Source organism: Rousettus aegyptiacus, unplaced genomic scaffold (assembly GCF_014176215.1).
Source record: "Rousettus aegyptiacus isolate mRouAeg1 unplaced genomic scaffold, mRouAeg1.p scaffold_m13_p_4, whole genome shotgun sequence".
In the NCBI taxonomy this organism is placed as follows: Eukaryota; Metazoa; Chordata; class Mammalia; order Chiroptera; family Pteropodidae; genus Rousettus; species Rousettus aegyptiacus.
The window spans coordinates 4,292,047-4,306,937 of record NW_023416307.1 but is presented as its reverse complement, the minus strand read 5'-3'; the positions used below and the strand labels follow the sequence as shown (position 1 = coordinate 4,306,937).

The 14,891-nt window shown below is 46.5% G+C and overlaps 1 long non-coding RNA gene across 1 annotated transcript; it reads right to left on the bottom strand.

Moving 5' to 3' along the window:
- Nucleotides 1–9,302: 9,302 nt before the first annotated feature.
- On the bottom strand, nt 9,303–12,846 carry LOC107499353. Its single transcript, XR_001594238.2, has 3 exons — nt 11,518–12,846; nt 10,615–10,839; nt 9,303–10,039 (listed from the first exon to the last, which is right to left on the bottom strand). It is a non-coding gene; the product is annotated as an uncharacterized LOC107499353 (long non-coding RNA).
- Between the last annotated feature and the right edge of the window lie 2,045 nt (nt 12,847–14,891).

Sequence of the window (14,891 nt, the reverse complement as noted above, 5' to 3'; positions counted from 1 at the left end):
ACAGCCCCCAGTGAGTCCTGCAGCAGATTCACACCCTTATGCTGCCTAAAAGTGGACAAAACCACGAGACCAAGGAGTAGCAAGACCCAGCCCGTACCCAGCAATGGTCGCTTGACCCATCCTACCAACCAGAACAATCCCTTTTCGGACAGGAAGTGCTAACTGTTAACCGTTTTTTTTTTTTAACTCTCTCTTTTTTTTTTTTACCTTATGGAACTATCAATTTCACCTTTGCAAAAGGGCTCTGATGAAAGTTGTTAAACCAGTCCTCTAAATCTTTGAAATTTCCACCGGAAACGAAAATGGCTTGTTCAAAATATTTCTAAAAATGACCAATGGAATGAGTAAGCAGGGCCACGTGGTTTCTGGAGGAGGAGAGACAGGAAGCAGAGAAGGACGCGGGGAAGATCTGCCCCAACCTCAGCCCGGGTGCTCAGGAAAAGGGGACGGGGCGGCCTCCGATCCCCAGGTACCGGAGCACGCAGGTGGACGAGAGTTAGCGTTGAGATGACGGCCCCGCGAATTAGTGTTTGCTGACTCCTGAGCGAGAGGAAAATGCGCCAGGTTGGCTAAAGGAGAAGCCCCTGACCCAAGCCTTTTCCCTCATCAGTGTAAGACTCCCCCCATCTCCTGTGAAGGAAGGAATGAAGAGCCAGCAAAACGCTGGCCATTTCCGCAGCCAGGCGGACATCAGTGAAAGGGCCTCCCGGGTGGGGCCTGGGACATGCAGCGTGCACAGAACGGCTTCTTCTCCACTAAATGATAAGGATCTATGACGCGGGTCTGTGACACCAGACGCTATGCCGAACAGGGGACGCTTGTAGAAGCGACCGGTCCCCACATCTTGCTTTGCTAAGGACTCACATTTTTAACCTCAGACCTTACCTTGCATTTGGACATTAGTCTGATTGTCGTGCTTGATCTAAATCAGCGATCTGACCACGCTCATTAAACTGGAGCTGTCCTGTCCCACGAGGATTTTACCATCCCAACCACAGAACTCTTGCCAGCGGGCAAGAGGAGGAAGACAAACTTATAAGAAGTGTAATAAACAGAACTGGGACCCAAATCATGAGCTAACGCCATGAACAAACACACAGAGAGATTTCAGGTGAACTGTGACACTGTTTACAGTGGAACAGGGTGTTCCTTCCTGGGACTGCTCTTCGCAGATCTGATTAGCAGCTCCACAGCAACGTAGCCTCCTTCTGGGAAGCGTTCCATGGCCGCGTGTGTGGGTGATGGTATTCTGCACAAGAAGATGTGCTTGGTTACCCAGAGGCAGGATGGCCTAGGTAATCGGTGCCACACACTGCCAGGCGAGACCAGGAATGTCACCACCTGCCATCTAACTCTACGACCTCACATCTTCCTCTGCACAGAAAACAGTTAACGGCATCCTTTTCTGCTTGGATCTCTGTCCTTGGATCCCAGAACAGAGAAGCACATTTGGCTGTGACTGAAGTACTGGGGGGCGGGAGAGCTGCTGAGTCACCAGGATCCTGTACTAATGAGCAACCCAAGGGCTTCCTGGAAGAAGGTGGCCTCGTAAGCAACCTTCGGTTATCAGTGAAGAAGTGATTCTGAACAGCCCTTGGTGTTCGGTCTGAGCCCAGTGCAGCCCAGCCTAGCCCGCCCTGCACGGAGATTACTGAAAACGCAGACTGTCACTCGAGACATCTAAGGCCCTGAGGCAAGGGCAGCGCCGCTTGTTACCTTTCAAGAAGTTCAAGACGAGGCGAAAGGGGAATGCTCTCCACAGAAGGACACACGGCCGTGGCTCTCGAGGGCTCCACCACCTCATCGGCACAAGCAGAGACGGTGCCCATGGAAGGGGAGCTGGGAGGGGGGTTTCCCTCCTCCCTGGGGGCAGCAGAGGCTCTCCAGGAGTCTGGGGTAGCAGTGAGGTCCAAGGAACGACTTGACTGGTAAACACCCAAGCGCGTCCCCAGGGGACAGCCCGCCTCAGCAAACTAGTCTGAGACCCAGCTGCACGAGGGCAGGACACATCTCCTCTCCTCGCGTGGTCCTCTCTGTGCACGTGCACGTGTGCGTGCATCACCCACATTGCCTCAAGCGAACTGCATCGCCGGCCGCTCAGAGCCACGCGGGCTCCCCGCTGCACAGCGACAACAACTCCGACGCACGGAAAACGACTGTTTTCCTACCAGGAAGGAAGGGAGAAGATGGCAGGACTCAGGGGTGCAGTGTTAGAGGTGCTGCTGTTCAGAGGGGAGGAAGGGATCAGGTGAGAGAGTCCGAGGCTCCCTGGACGGACGCACTGGTGACAAGGAGCCAGTGTGCAAGACGCGGCCTCAGGCACCTCCCGCAGCCCCCCCCAACGCCAAGATGGAAACGTGACGCCGGAGCGTCCCTGAGGCTGGGCCTGGGGGGTGGTAAATCACAGGCTCAGACCTGCCTGTGACTTCGCCAAGCGAGAAAGGGCAGAGGCCCCCAGGAGGAAGGAAGAGGAGGAAGGCTCGGGAAAATAATCAGGCCAGGCGGTCACAACCAAGGGTGCCGGAGAGGGGGCGGGTGGAAAGAACAGATTGCCACCAAAGGCAAGGCAAGAGGGTGGTTGAAGAAAGAATGGGCGGTCAGCTTCGCCAGCTGTTGGACAGAGATTAAGGAGGAGAGAGAGGAGACTGAGATGCAGCCAAGGGTCTTGTCGATCGGGCAGCCATCAGGCTCTCTGGGTGGCGTTATCTGTAACAGAATGCTGGAGACAGGAGCAATTACCGGGTAGGGACGATCACCGATAATTATACCTCCCATTGGCTCCAAACATGCGCCAGTAAAAAGAGACCACACGTGAGAAAGCAGATTAGCAAAACTAGGAAAGAGAAATTATATGGCAGGAAACGTTTTAATCCAAACGGATGTGAGATTTGGGGACAGGCGATGTCTGGGTGGAGGCCGATCAGCTGCAGTCGCCTAAGAGGTGTGAAGGGGCCCAACCTACAGCTTGAAGGACTCGCTGGGGTGGCAACAGGGTAGACCCGGCCTCGGAACCCTGCTCGGCCAGCGGGACTTGATGTCAAAAGGGTCTGGCAACCGCCCGGCAAGCAGGGAGACAGACGGCATGGGGACGGGGCGAGGGAAGGGAGCACTTGTGCCAACATGAACCATAAAGCTTTTCAACAAGTCAACTAAACCGGGAGCAGGGCCTGCTCTGGGCAACGGGCAGAGAGACGGCCAAACAGAGGCGTGAGGCAGGGAGCCGGGCTCCTGCGGACAGACGGCGGGTCCGGGGCAAGACTCCAGGCCCTGGGCGGAACTGGCAAGGGCGAGCGGAAGGAGCCGATGCCAGCGGAAGCGGAGAGACTGAGCACCCCGGAGACTCCTGAGAGAGGACAGGTCCCCGAGAACACGCAGAAGCCAGTGGGCAGGTACGGGAGCGACGGAGACCTGAAAAGGCCAGAAAGTGACTTCTGCAGCCCAGAGCATGGGGCCAAAACCCGTCGGTCAGCTCCTCACCCTAGGAGGGCGGGAAGGGCCTGGAGCAGGACACTCAGCTGAGCGTCCCAGCTGCATTCAAAGGTTCCCGGTAAAAGAGGCCCACAGAGGCCGAGAACCGGGCGGGCGGGCGCCAGAGAAGGATGCTTGAACACAAAGTGGGGCTCGTCTTAGACACAGAAACAGAAGGAGGCGGAGTAAGGCGGAGCTCAGAGACAGCCTGGGAGAGTAAGTTTTGGGGAGGAGGCCCGGGAAGAAGTGGGAAGGGATGAAGTTCCCGAGGAATGCCTGGCCTCCGGGCCCCAGGCGCAGCCAGCCACAGACCCAGAGCTACGGCAGAACAATCGCTCATCGAATGCAGCGCCCCTGGAAACACGCCGAGTGGAAGATTCGAGACACATCTGCTGCGTGAGGTCCGAGGAACGACCTGACTGTGAGGGCCGGTGAACGCTTAAGTGAGTCCCCACGGGAGGTTCCCAGCGCTTCTTGGGCGATCGCAGTGCTGTTGCTCCGATTCCCTGAGTGAGGTTCCAACTGAGGGCCGGGAGGGGTGTCGGCCACTTCACATGGAACTCGGTACCTCATGCCTTCTCCCCCGAGCTCGCCCGACCCCTGTGACTCTGACGTTTGGGAGAGAAGCTCGGGTTCCCTTTTGGGGGAGATGGCCAAAAAAGCATATCTCTTCTTAGCCAAGCAAAGGCCTTGAAGTCACCAGTTCCTATTTGAAGCTTTTTAAATGGCTCAAATTCTTAAATGTCAAGGGCCATTGTTTAAAACTTTCTGACTTTAGGTTGTCACCTTAAAAACTGCAGGCTTGGCTTTCCTTTACGGGGAGAATATTCTGGATGTGCTTTTGTTTGCTTCAAACGAAGGCTCTGCATCTTTAGATTCATATCTTCACCAAAAAAAAAAAGAAAAAAAAAAAAAACATTTGCTGATGAGTCCGGGAACCTGGGGGACACTGAGCTGCAGTCCAGGTAGCCCTCCTGGAGGAGGAACTAGCAGTTGGCCGTCGCCTGTTTCTTTTAAGAGATTAAATCATAAATGCCCCCTAGGCTATCACAGTGACTTTAATAAAAGATCTCAGTAGAGAAATAAGGGGGAGACCTTGACCCAAAAATCTCTGGCTCACATATTAAGAATGGGACAGGGATAAGTGAGGATAAGATCGGACCTGGAGGCCAAGAACAAGACCCTTATTGCCTCTCTGAATCAAGTTCCCAAAGAATCAGAACCTTAAACTAGACAGTCTTTAAAAAAAAAAAAAAAAATCAGCTCTAAACTGGTTTATTTTAAAACCCAGAAAAACACAGATCATGGGTCATTTTCAAAGTCCAGTAAAAACAATTCAATCGTGAAGTTCCTGGGACTTAGATATGTGTACTTTTTTGAAATTCTCTTTTATTCTCCTCAGTACCGTGTATAAGATTCCTATGTTAACAAGCAAAAACGAACAAACAAACAAACAAAACACACAGAAATAAAATTGTCTATTCCCATGGTTTATACCCCACACACTGATACAGACCAGGGAGCTCTCTATTCCTTTCCCTTTCGGCATCACCTCACAGAACCTCACCGGCCAAAAGGCCCAGCAGGCAGGTGACAGTTATCAGGGGAAAGACACAAACAAGCCACAGCTGTGGTGGCCCCACCGCTGCAGCTCCACTCCACCCGCCCCCGACTCGGGTCCACGGCGCCGGCACTGTGCAGATGACCTCCTCCTTCCTTCTGTCTTCCCTCGTCCCTTCTGTGGACTGTGTCCTCGAGAGTCCCCCCTCCCTGATCTTAGAACCATCAACCGACTTACGATGAGGGAGCCGTCGGCGCAAATCCAAACTCCAACACGTAAAAGCTGTCGGACCCTGAACCAGCTACTCACCCTCTGAGCCTCAAGTTTCTTGTCTATCGCATGAGCTTATGACAAGCACAGCTCAGGGTTCCCATGAAGACAAAATGAGATCGTATATGGAGAGCACCGGGCATCAGGCGGTGGTGCTCCACAAACCTATATTCCTTTCCTTTCCTCCTCAATTTACTTATAAACTTATGCTAACTCAACACTCAAGGAAAAACTGCAAAGAGCTTAAGGTAGTTCTCGTCCCCCAAGAAATAGAGAATGAGTTACAGAATGTTACGGAAGGTTCAAAGGAGGAGAGGACAGTGCTCGAGGGGATGCAGAGGTTTTCACGAGGAATAAAGGGAACCATAAACGTCCAATCTGGAAGGTAAAGGAGAGTGCACGTGTGGACGTTACCAACATACGAAGACCAGGCACAGAGCAAACACAACGCCACCATCGAGTCCGAGTACACCAGAGCTTCCTCTCCCAAGCTGCTTCCTCCTCTGCAGAAGCAAAACAGTATCTGCCTCAAAAGACTGAACAGAGAAGATTAAACTTTAGATAATGTGTATAAAGAAAATAACACAATACGTGTGCCTTGGCGTCCTTTTGTTGCTGTAACGAATTACCACACACTCAGATGCTGAAACAACGCAGATGCGTGATCTTACAGTTCTGAAGATCAAAGCCCCAAAGGGGTCTCGCTGGGCTGAAGTCGAGCCATCAGGGCTGCGTCCCTTCTGGGATCTGTTCCCAGCTGCTAGAAGCACCTGCGCTCCTTGGCTCGTGGGCCCGTCCTCCGTCTCCAAATCCTGCAGTGCAGCATCTTCAAATCTCCCTGACTCTCCTCCTCCCGTTCCTCTCATAAGGACCCTTGTGGTTACACTGAGCCCACCTGGCTCACCGGGACAGTCTCCTCATCTCAAAGTCCTTGAATTAATCACATCTGCAGTCTTTTTTGCTATGTAAGGTGATGTGTTCACAAGTGCTGGGATTAGCATGCGGCCATCTCTGGGGGCCATCGTCCTGCCAACCCCAGCTGAGTATGTTCCCAACACGCAGAGGGTGCAACGCGGGGGCGGGGGGGAGGGGGGCTGGCCAGAGGCAGCGGAAGTGGCAGAAGGAACCTGGTTCAAAAGAGTTCAGATAAAACCACAAGTGACCCATTCGGAAAGGTCTGTAGAGGAAAGCTAGGGATGTTTGCTCTATGCCATCAACTTGTGAAGGAGGATGTTAGGGATGACAGACAACTCTTCAGTAACTATGTTGGTGCCATTTAAAATCATGAGAACCTTGAAAAGGTCAGTAAAGCTGAGGGGGGAGGGGTGGTCCTGGTTCAGGATGGCGACGTAAGAGGGTCCTCATCGCACCTGGCACGTCAAATCTACACACCAAATCTACTCACACGCATAAAACAACTTCTTCGGGGGGACGGGGCGGGCAGGGAAGGGTAGGTGACACCCAGACTCCGTCAAACTGGACGGATAAGAGGCGGTCCGCGTGGAAACAGCTGAGAGAGGCCGGGACCCGATCCCGCCACGAACTGGGCCCAGCGCGGCCCACCGTGTGGGGGAAACTCGAACCAGAGCCGCCTCCCGGGGAGCTAGGGCTCTGAAGCTCACATAGGGCACCCCGTTCTTTGAAGAACTGTGCCAGAGAGACGAGCCCCCAAAACCCCTAGCTGTGGAAACCGACAGCGACCGGCGCGCCCCCGGGGCGAGGACTCACCGGCGGGCGGGCGGCCGAGCGGCGCGGACGGAGGGGCGCCCGATGCGGGGGCGCCCGATGCGGGGGCGCCCGGGGCGCCCGCCGCCTCCAGGCCACAGCCAGACGCCACAGACCCGGAGGCTCAGCTTTTCCGGGAAAGAGGCCCCTTCGCTTGGGATCATGGCTGCAGCCTGGCGCGAAGCCTCTGATTAAACCCACCTGGGGTCCGACCTTAACCCCTCCGGAGACCTCACGGCGCAGGCGCGGCCCTCCCTGCCGCCCGCCCTAGGGGGCGCTGCGCTCCCGGGGCGCCGCAGAGGGAGGCTCCGGGGCGCCAGCTTTGGCACCAGTCTTTGCCGCTGTCGCCCAGCGGACACCCCTCAATCGCCTGTCTCCAGTGGCCAAAGGGCGCTTATTCCTGAGTCCCACAGGACTGTAACGACCCGAGAAAGTTCTCGGCCGGCGACCGCTCCCAGGACACAGGGAGCAGAAGGAGGCGCCTCCCAGTCTTCCTGTCAAAGAGCTTCAGCCTGAAGCAGCCTTCAGGTCTGGCGCATGTGGAGAGGCCCATGGATTTCAAATTATATCACAAATCTATAGCGATCAAAACAGTGTGGTATTGGCATAAAAACAAGACACCTAGGTCAATGGAACAGACCAGAGAGCCCAGAAATAACCCTGTGCATATATGGCCACCCGATTTATGACAAAGGAATCAAGAATATGCAATGGGAAAAGGACACGCTCTTCAATAAATGGTGTTGGGGAAACTTGACAGCCATATGAACAGCAAAAGAATGAAACTGGACCGCTATCTTACACCACACACAAAGATTAATGCAGAATGGATTAAAGATTTGAGTATAAGACTCAACCATAAAATTCCTAGAAGACAATAAAGGTGGTAAGCTCCTCAACATGGGTCTTGATTTTTGGGATTTGACACCAAAAGCAAAGGCAACAGAAGTAAAAATCAACAAGTGAGACTATATCGAACTCAATAGCTTCTGCACAGCAAAGAAAGCCATCAACAAAATTAAAAGCCTAATACATGGGAGAAAATGTCTGCAAATCATGTCTGATAAGAGAGTAATATCCAAAAATACATAAAGTACTCACATCTCTGTAGCAAAAAATAAGTAAGTAAATAAATAAAATCCAGTTAAAAAATGGGCAGAGGATCTGAACAGACGGTTTTTCAAAGAAAACATACAAATGGTCAACAAGTACATGAAAAGATGTTCAACATCACTTATCATCAGGCAAATGCAAATCCGAACTTCAGAAGCTATTCATTCTAAAACAAAAGTCATTCCCACTGGGCATAAATCATTAAACTTTATGAAACTTCATCTTTATTACTATCGATCATCCTCCATGTCTCGTGTCTATATTCATGTTCTGCAAGCTAGTTGTATGCTCAAGATGAATACAGAATAGTTTTTATACTTTTTAGGCCCAATTTGCATACATACTCTCATTTGTCATTTTCTTAAATGTAGAGTAAGAATAGTTAAAAATGAAAATAGAGAGTTTTCACATAAAAACCCACGTCCAAATAAATAAATTGAGAAACAAGAAAGAAAAAAAAAAAGACCAAAATAAAAAATAGCGACAACGCCAAATGCTGGCAAGGATGCAGAGGAACTGGATGCCTCATACATTTCTTGTGGGCATCTAAAATGGTACAAACACCTGAAAACAGTTTGGCAGTTGGTTACGAAAACTAAACATGCAATTACCGTACGACCCAGCAATTGCACTCTTGGATATTTATCCCAGAAAAATGAAAATTTATGTTCACGGATAAATGAAACTGTATGAAAACCTGTAGATGAATGTTCATAACAGCTCTATGAGTAATCACGAAAAGCCAGAAAGAACCCAAATGTTTTTCGGTGGATGAATGATTGAACAAGCTCTGGTATATCCATATCACAGAACACTATTTAGCAATAAAAAAAAAAGAGGGAATTATTGATACATACAACCTCAATGAATCTTCAGGGAATTATGCTGAATTTTTTAAAAGCGAAAAGGTTGCATACTGTATGATTCATTTACATAAGATTTTTGAAAAGACAAAGCTTAGAAATAAAGACCAGATTAGTGGTTACCAGGGCTGGATAGGAACTGGGAGATGGGAGGAAGATGGGCATGGTTACTTAAGGGCAACAGGAAGCATCCTTGTGGTTACAGAACTTGATTATGATGGTGAAGATGTGAACTGACATGTAATAAAATTGTATAGAACTGAATATACGCAAACACACATACACATAAGTACCAGCGAAAGTAGGGAAATATTCGCTTTTAAAAAGAAGTCAATATGCTGAGGATAGCAGAACAGGAAAATGGAAAGCGTGTGGGTCTTTGTTCATATTATTTAGCTGTTAATTAATTAGCCTTGGAAATGTCCTAACTGTACAACTCTCAATGTTACATGAGATAATAAATTTGCTTATATTTAAAGAAGTAAAAAATAAATAAAATCATGAGAATCTTAGGGGTGTTTTTCAGCTGACACTGGCATTTTTAACTAGAATATCAAGTGGTCTATGAGCCACAGATTGAGAAAACCTAGCCCATGGGCACCATCACTATTGCTTTAGGAAACATTCTGCCCATGCCTATAGGTTAAGAAATGCTCAAGGCATGGTTTCACATCAGGACAGCAGGAATGTAGTTTTTTCTGAGCTGAAGCAGGATGAGGTGGGTCTGGCACTCTGGCCTGACAGTGACTCAGGCTCTTGCCTGAATGCTTCTGGTGATGAGCGAGTCAGTTCTTTGGGAGTCAGCTCATTCCTTGATATGTGCTCTAGGTCCATCCGATAGTCACAGTCTCGGAGGAGGATTAGCACATACCTCAAATCGGCACTCACAGCTCCCGCGGTTGCTAGAAGGTCCACACTTGTGGAGAATTATAAAAGTTTATCTCTGCCAAAACTGATGACATGGGAAGCAAGATCTTAAAAGCTCCAGAGAATAATGGTTTTGCCATTTCTTTCATACCTTCGGAATTAAGGAGGGAATCTAAAAAAGATGACATAGAGGTGGGAGGAAGCAAGGTACAGGATAGTTAACAAGATGATGTGCTCCCCTGAGGATGGTTACACCTTCGAGGGTCTGGAAAAGAGGGTCACTCCTGGCATTTCAAAGGTGTGCTAACCTAGATGCCTAGGGTGGCTTAAGGCAAAGATCAGCCTTTTACTAAAGAAATTGTAGGCTTGGCATGACTACCCGCCATGACCTGTCCACTCAGGACTTTATGATCAGATCCCTCTGTGAGGTTACTTTTTGTCACCAAACTTGTCAGTTTTAATACAGTACCTGCTTTTATATCCACAGGCCCAATTTAACATTTGGCCAGTCCTCTGCCAAGATTAGGGGCACTAAAGAACAGCAGATGGGCAGGTTGTCTCGTTTCTTAAATTAAAACAAATCCATGTGCTTTGAATTCCCCAAATGCAGGTATAAAGTTAACTTTCAAAGTTATATTTGGTGATATAAATTTAAGAACCTGGGTGCCTGCTCTGTTGCTCCCATGGGTGTGTGCTAAAGCACATACTGCAGATCTGATCTCAGGATGTGACTTTGAATTTACTCACGTGTCAGTGATGAGCTCCAATACAATTGCCACGTTCTGCTCTGAAGACATAGGAAGGGGAGGTCTTAAATTAGAAAATGTTTGAAGGCAAATGGCCACGGCCACCAGCCACTACTACAGAGCTGTTTCGTGTGGCTCCCTGAGGACCGCTGAACTTGAGGAGTCCTGATGGGCTTCCAAGATAAGCCAGGGGCCAAGGTTCCCCCAGGAAACAAGATGCATTGACCTGTTGGATGGAAGTAATTAATATGTATCTCTCTCTTTGCTGAAGAAGCCTGGCTAAGAATTATCTGGGCTAGCTTTCCGACTAACATTCATTTGTAAGGAAAGATGATGATGATGTTGAATAAAAATAGCTAATATTTATTGAGCACTTACTTCCTGCCCTTTATTAATATTACATTAACTCATTTACTTCTCAATAATCAAATGAAGTGTTATTATTTTGCATCCCAGAGAACTGAAGAACACAGAAGTTAGAGTCCTTGCTCAAACTCTCGTAGCAAAACAAAGATTCAGCCCCAGTCTCTCCAGGGCCTAGGCCTAAACTCTTAACCACTCGACTCTATTCCTCTCCATAATTAACGGATCCATTTATAGTGGTCTTACTTACATTTCTATGCATAATCATTTTTTCCTGAGGTATTTTGACCCTGTTAAAGTTAACAGTACCATGCATGGGATTTTCTTATGATTTCTCTTTCAGAGCAAGGACACGGACTCATTCCATATTTTAGGTAGCATAATATAATGCTACCCAAAATCAAAGAAATAAGGTCTTATTCATTTTAACAAATGGCAATGCTTCACACTAGAAATAAAAAGTCGACTTGTTCATATACCGAACCACTGCTTTGCCAGTCTACGCATCACCGGCCCTGGGCCTCAGCCATACTGAGGTTACCTGAGAACACGAAGACAGCACCTTCGTCTTCTAGGTGTCTTTCCAAAATGCCTCCAGCATCTGACCTTGCTCAGGCTAGACTTCTCCAAAATATGCATGTTGGGAAATTTCCAGATATCTCATGGATTACATGTTTGGTGGGAGGAAAAAAAAAAAAGGAACTTTGATCATAGAACACACCCCAACAAAAAATTTTCATTCTAAACCCTCGGCTAGAATATCGTTAAAAACAAAACTATAAAAAGGGTTTCCTCTCACAATGTTAACCAAATGGAGGTTGAAGGAGAAGAAAACAGTTTTGGAAACTGGGCTGTAAGCCTGGGCCGCACAGCTAGGTTGGACTGGCACCAATTTACACGAAGGATTATATAAATCTTTGGAGACTGTTCCGGACAGTCTTGCCATGGTTTCAGTTGTCAGCATCTTAACTCTTTCTCCATGTTTGGAGACTTCAGCTCACAAATACTGCCCATCACGATAGCTTATCATGACAGAAGCTAAAAACACCCCCACCCAGGCTCACTCCTACACCTACTGAGAGGCTGATCACATGACCTCTTGTGGCCAATCGGAAGCTCTCACTGAGATTTTTGCCCCTAGACTGAGAGACCCAGCTTTATTTTTCACCTTTATTTTACCACTATATTTATGGGTTCATAGATTGCTTTTCCCTCAAATGACTATAAGGTTCCATGAGGGCAGTAAAATTTGTCCGCTGCTATATTCCTACAAAAAGAATACAGTGAATTTCTTATATGAATGATTAAATGGGTGGATATATAGATGTATATGCAAAGAACAGCTAATATCCTATTTCCTTTCTCATAGTGTCATGCATAATAAAGTCATTCGTGCCTTCCTTCATCCAATCATTGTTATTAAGACAAAGACACACTGGGGCGAAACAAGATCATTTTAGTGTTTCACGGAAGGGTGCATTCATTCCTTACAGATTCCAACCTGTTCTTCTGAGCAAAACTCTACCCCTCATCGTCATTCTCTATTATAGGTCCTACTTAAAAAGAGAAAAAAGAAATAAAAGGTATGAATGTGGACCAAAAACTTCCCTACACATATAGACAAATTTTTATCCCAAGAGCATTGACAGAAATAGTATTAAAAATAATATCAGATAAAAAACAATAACTTTCTTATGTGCAAGCAATAACAAATTGATACTTCTCATAGTTTCTTCTAAGACTTTTATAGTATAGTTTTTTATATATATTTAGTTCTTTAATCCATCTGGAATTCATTTTGGCATGAGGTATAAAGTAGGAGTCTAACAAACTTTTAATACTTTTAGGAATATTGTTATTCATAGCGAAAAACATACGTAATAGACCTAGAAATAAGCCTAATGAACTAATTTTATATATATATATATATATATATATATATATATATATATATATATATGTATATAGTTTTGTCCCCCGGGTGCATATTAGAATCACAACAAAACTAATTAAATCAGAGTTTGTAGGTGGTGAGACACAGAATTAAAAATCTCTATTTTAAAATGTAATGATCTATTTAAAAATAACACCAGAATGCAATAAAAGCAGTCATTATGGATGGGAAGATAAAAAGTTGTAAAGACGTCAGTTCTCCACAAATTAATTTACAAATTCAACACAATATAAATCAACATCCAGCAGAATTTTTTGTGAAACCGGCAAGTTGATTTCAAAGTTTATCATGAAGAGAAAATATATAAAAACAGTCAAATGTTTTGAAAAGATTAACAGGAACTACTATTAAACATCAAAACACACTTTGAATATGAGTTAATGAAAAGAGTGTGCTATTGGTGCAGGAATAGAAAAATAATTCAATAAAATAAAACACAATCCAGAAAAGTCCCAGATATATATGTCATTTTCAAAAAAGCTTCCATTCAGTGGGGGGAAAATGGATAACTAAATAAATGGTGTTAAGACAATAAAATATTTGTTAAGAAAAATTAAGTTTGACCTCCTTTCCTCATAGCATGCTCCAAAATAAATTCCAGATGGATTGAATAATTAAACTTTAAAAAAGGAAAAAAATACTATAAACACTAGAAGAAAGTACAGAGAATATGTAACCCTGGAGCAAGTCATTCTTAACCAAGACAACACCAGAGGCTCCAAAAAAACAAAATTAAAAGATTTGTTCTCTTGAAAATGTAATGCCTCCAAAAGAAGGCTCCTTAAGCAAAATTAAAATATAAGCTACAGTCTTGGAGAAAGCCTTTGCAACAATTAACAAGAATAATATCTATAATGTTTAAAGAATCATGCAGATCCATAAGAAAAAAAGATTTAAAAAAACAGAAAGCTGGAAAGGCTGTAAACCAGAAATTCTCAAATATATATATATTGGATATGTGTGTGTGTGTATCTATAGATACAGATATAGATATAGATCTATATATATCCAAAAGCCAGTCAAACGACCTCATAATCATGAAACTGCACATCGAAACAAGAATAACACGTGATTCTCCCATCGGCACGGCAGGACAGCCTGTAGCAGTCAGTGTTCACAAGGGTGCAGACAGGGGCAAACCTGGCCCTTTCACGTCTTCTTGGTAAAAGTAGAAATTGATAAAGCCTCTCTGGCAATAATTTTTAAAAATCGCCATCACAACCTTTGATCCAACAATTCCTAGAGAAATACTCACTCACACGTGTGCTACGTATAAAGATATCTGATGCGACAGTGCGAGCAATAGTAAAAAAAAAGAAAAAAAAAAGAAAAAATAGGGACAGCTGAGAGGGGAGTGGTTTAACAAGCTGCAGTCACCGATTTAAAATGGTAGCGCCTTGCATGTGATAGGCGAAGATGTGAAAACGGTAAGTCGTAGGATATACTTATCTTTTTTTTTTATTAAAATACGTACGATCTCTATGCAGGGAAACAATTCGCAGAGAAAGAGCTGGGAACAGCTGTGTCTCTTCGTTTTGGCTCTCGCAGGACATCGTACTGAACCGCGCTGACTCCCTTTCAGGGCTGTCTCCTCCCCTACACTGCCTCTTTGGGGCAGACTGTGTTTTGTTTGTTTTCTCTCTACGAAAGGTACTCCGTAGGTGTCTGTTAAACGGCTGTGTGGCTCTCTTACCCTCGGCCCTGTCCTCCTCGATGTTTCAGAGGCTCGAAGGATGATACGCTGTGGCCCATTTTCAATCCCAACGCTGCCATTCACTACCAGGCGTGTTACGAAGGTCGTGGGGCCTGGGCTTTCTCACCTGGCACGAAGAGAGATGGCGCCTCCATCGTGGTTTCGATGGGAGGAGTCAATCGCACAGTGCATGAGAAGTTGCTAGCACAGCGCCCCGTGTCGTTCTGTGACTGGCTACTGTGAAACGAATCGGCCCACACTGAGTGGC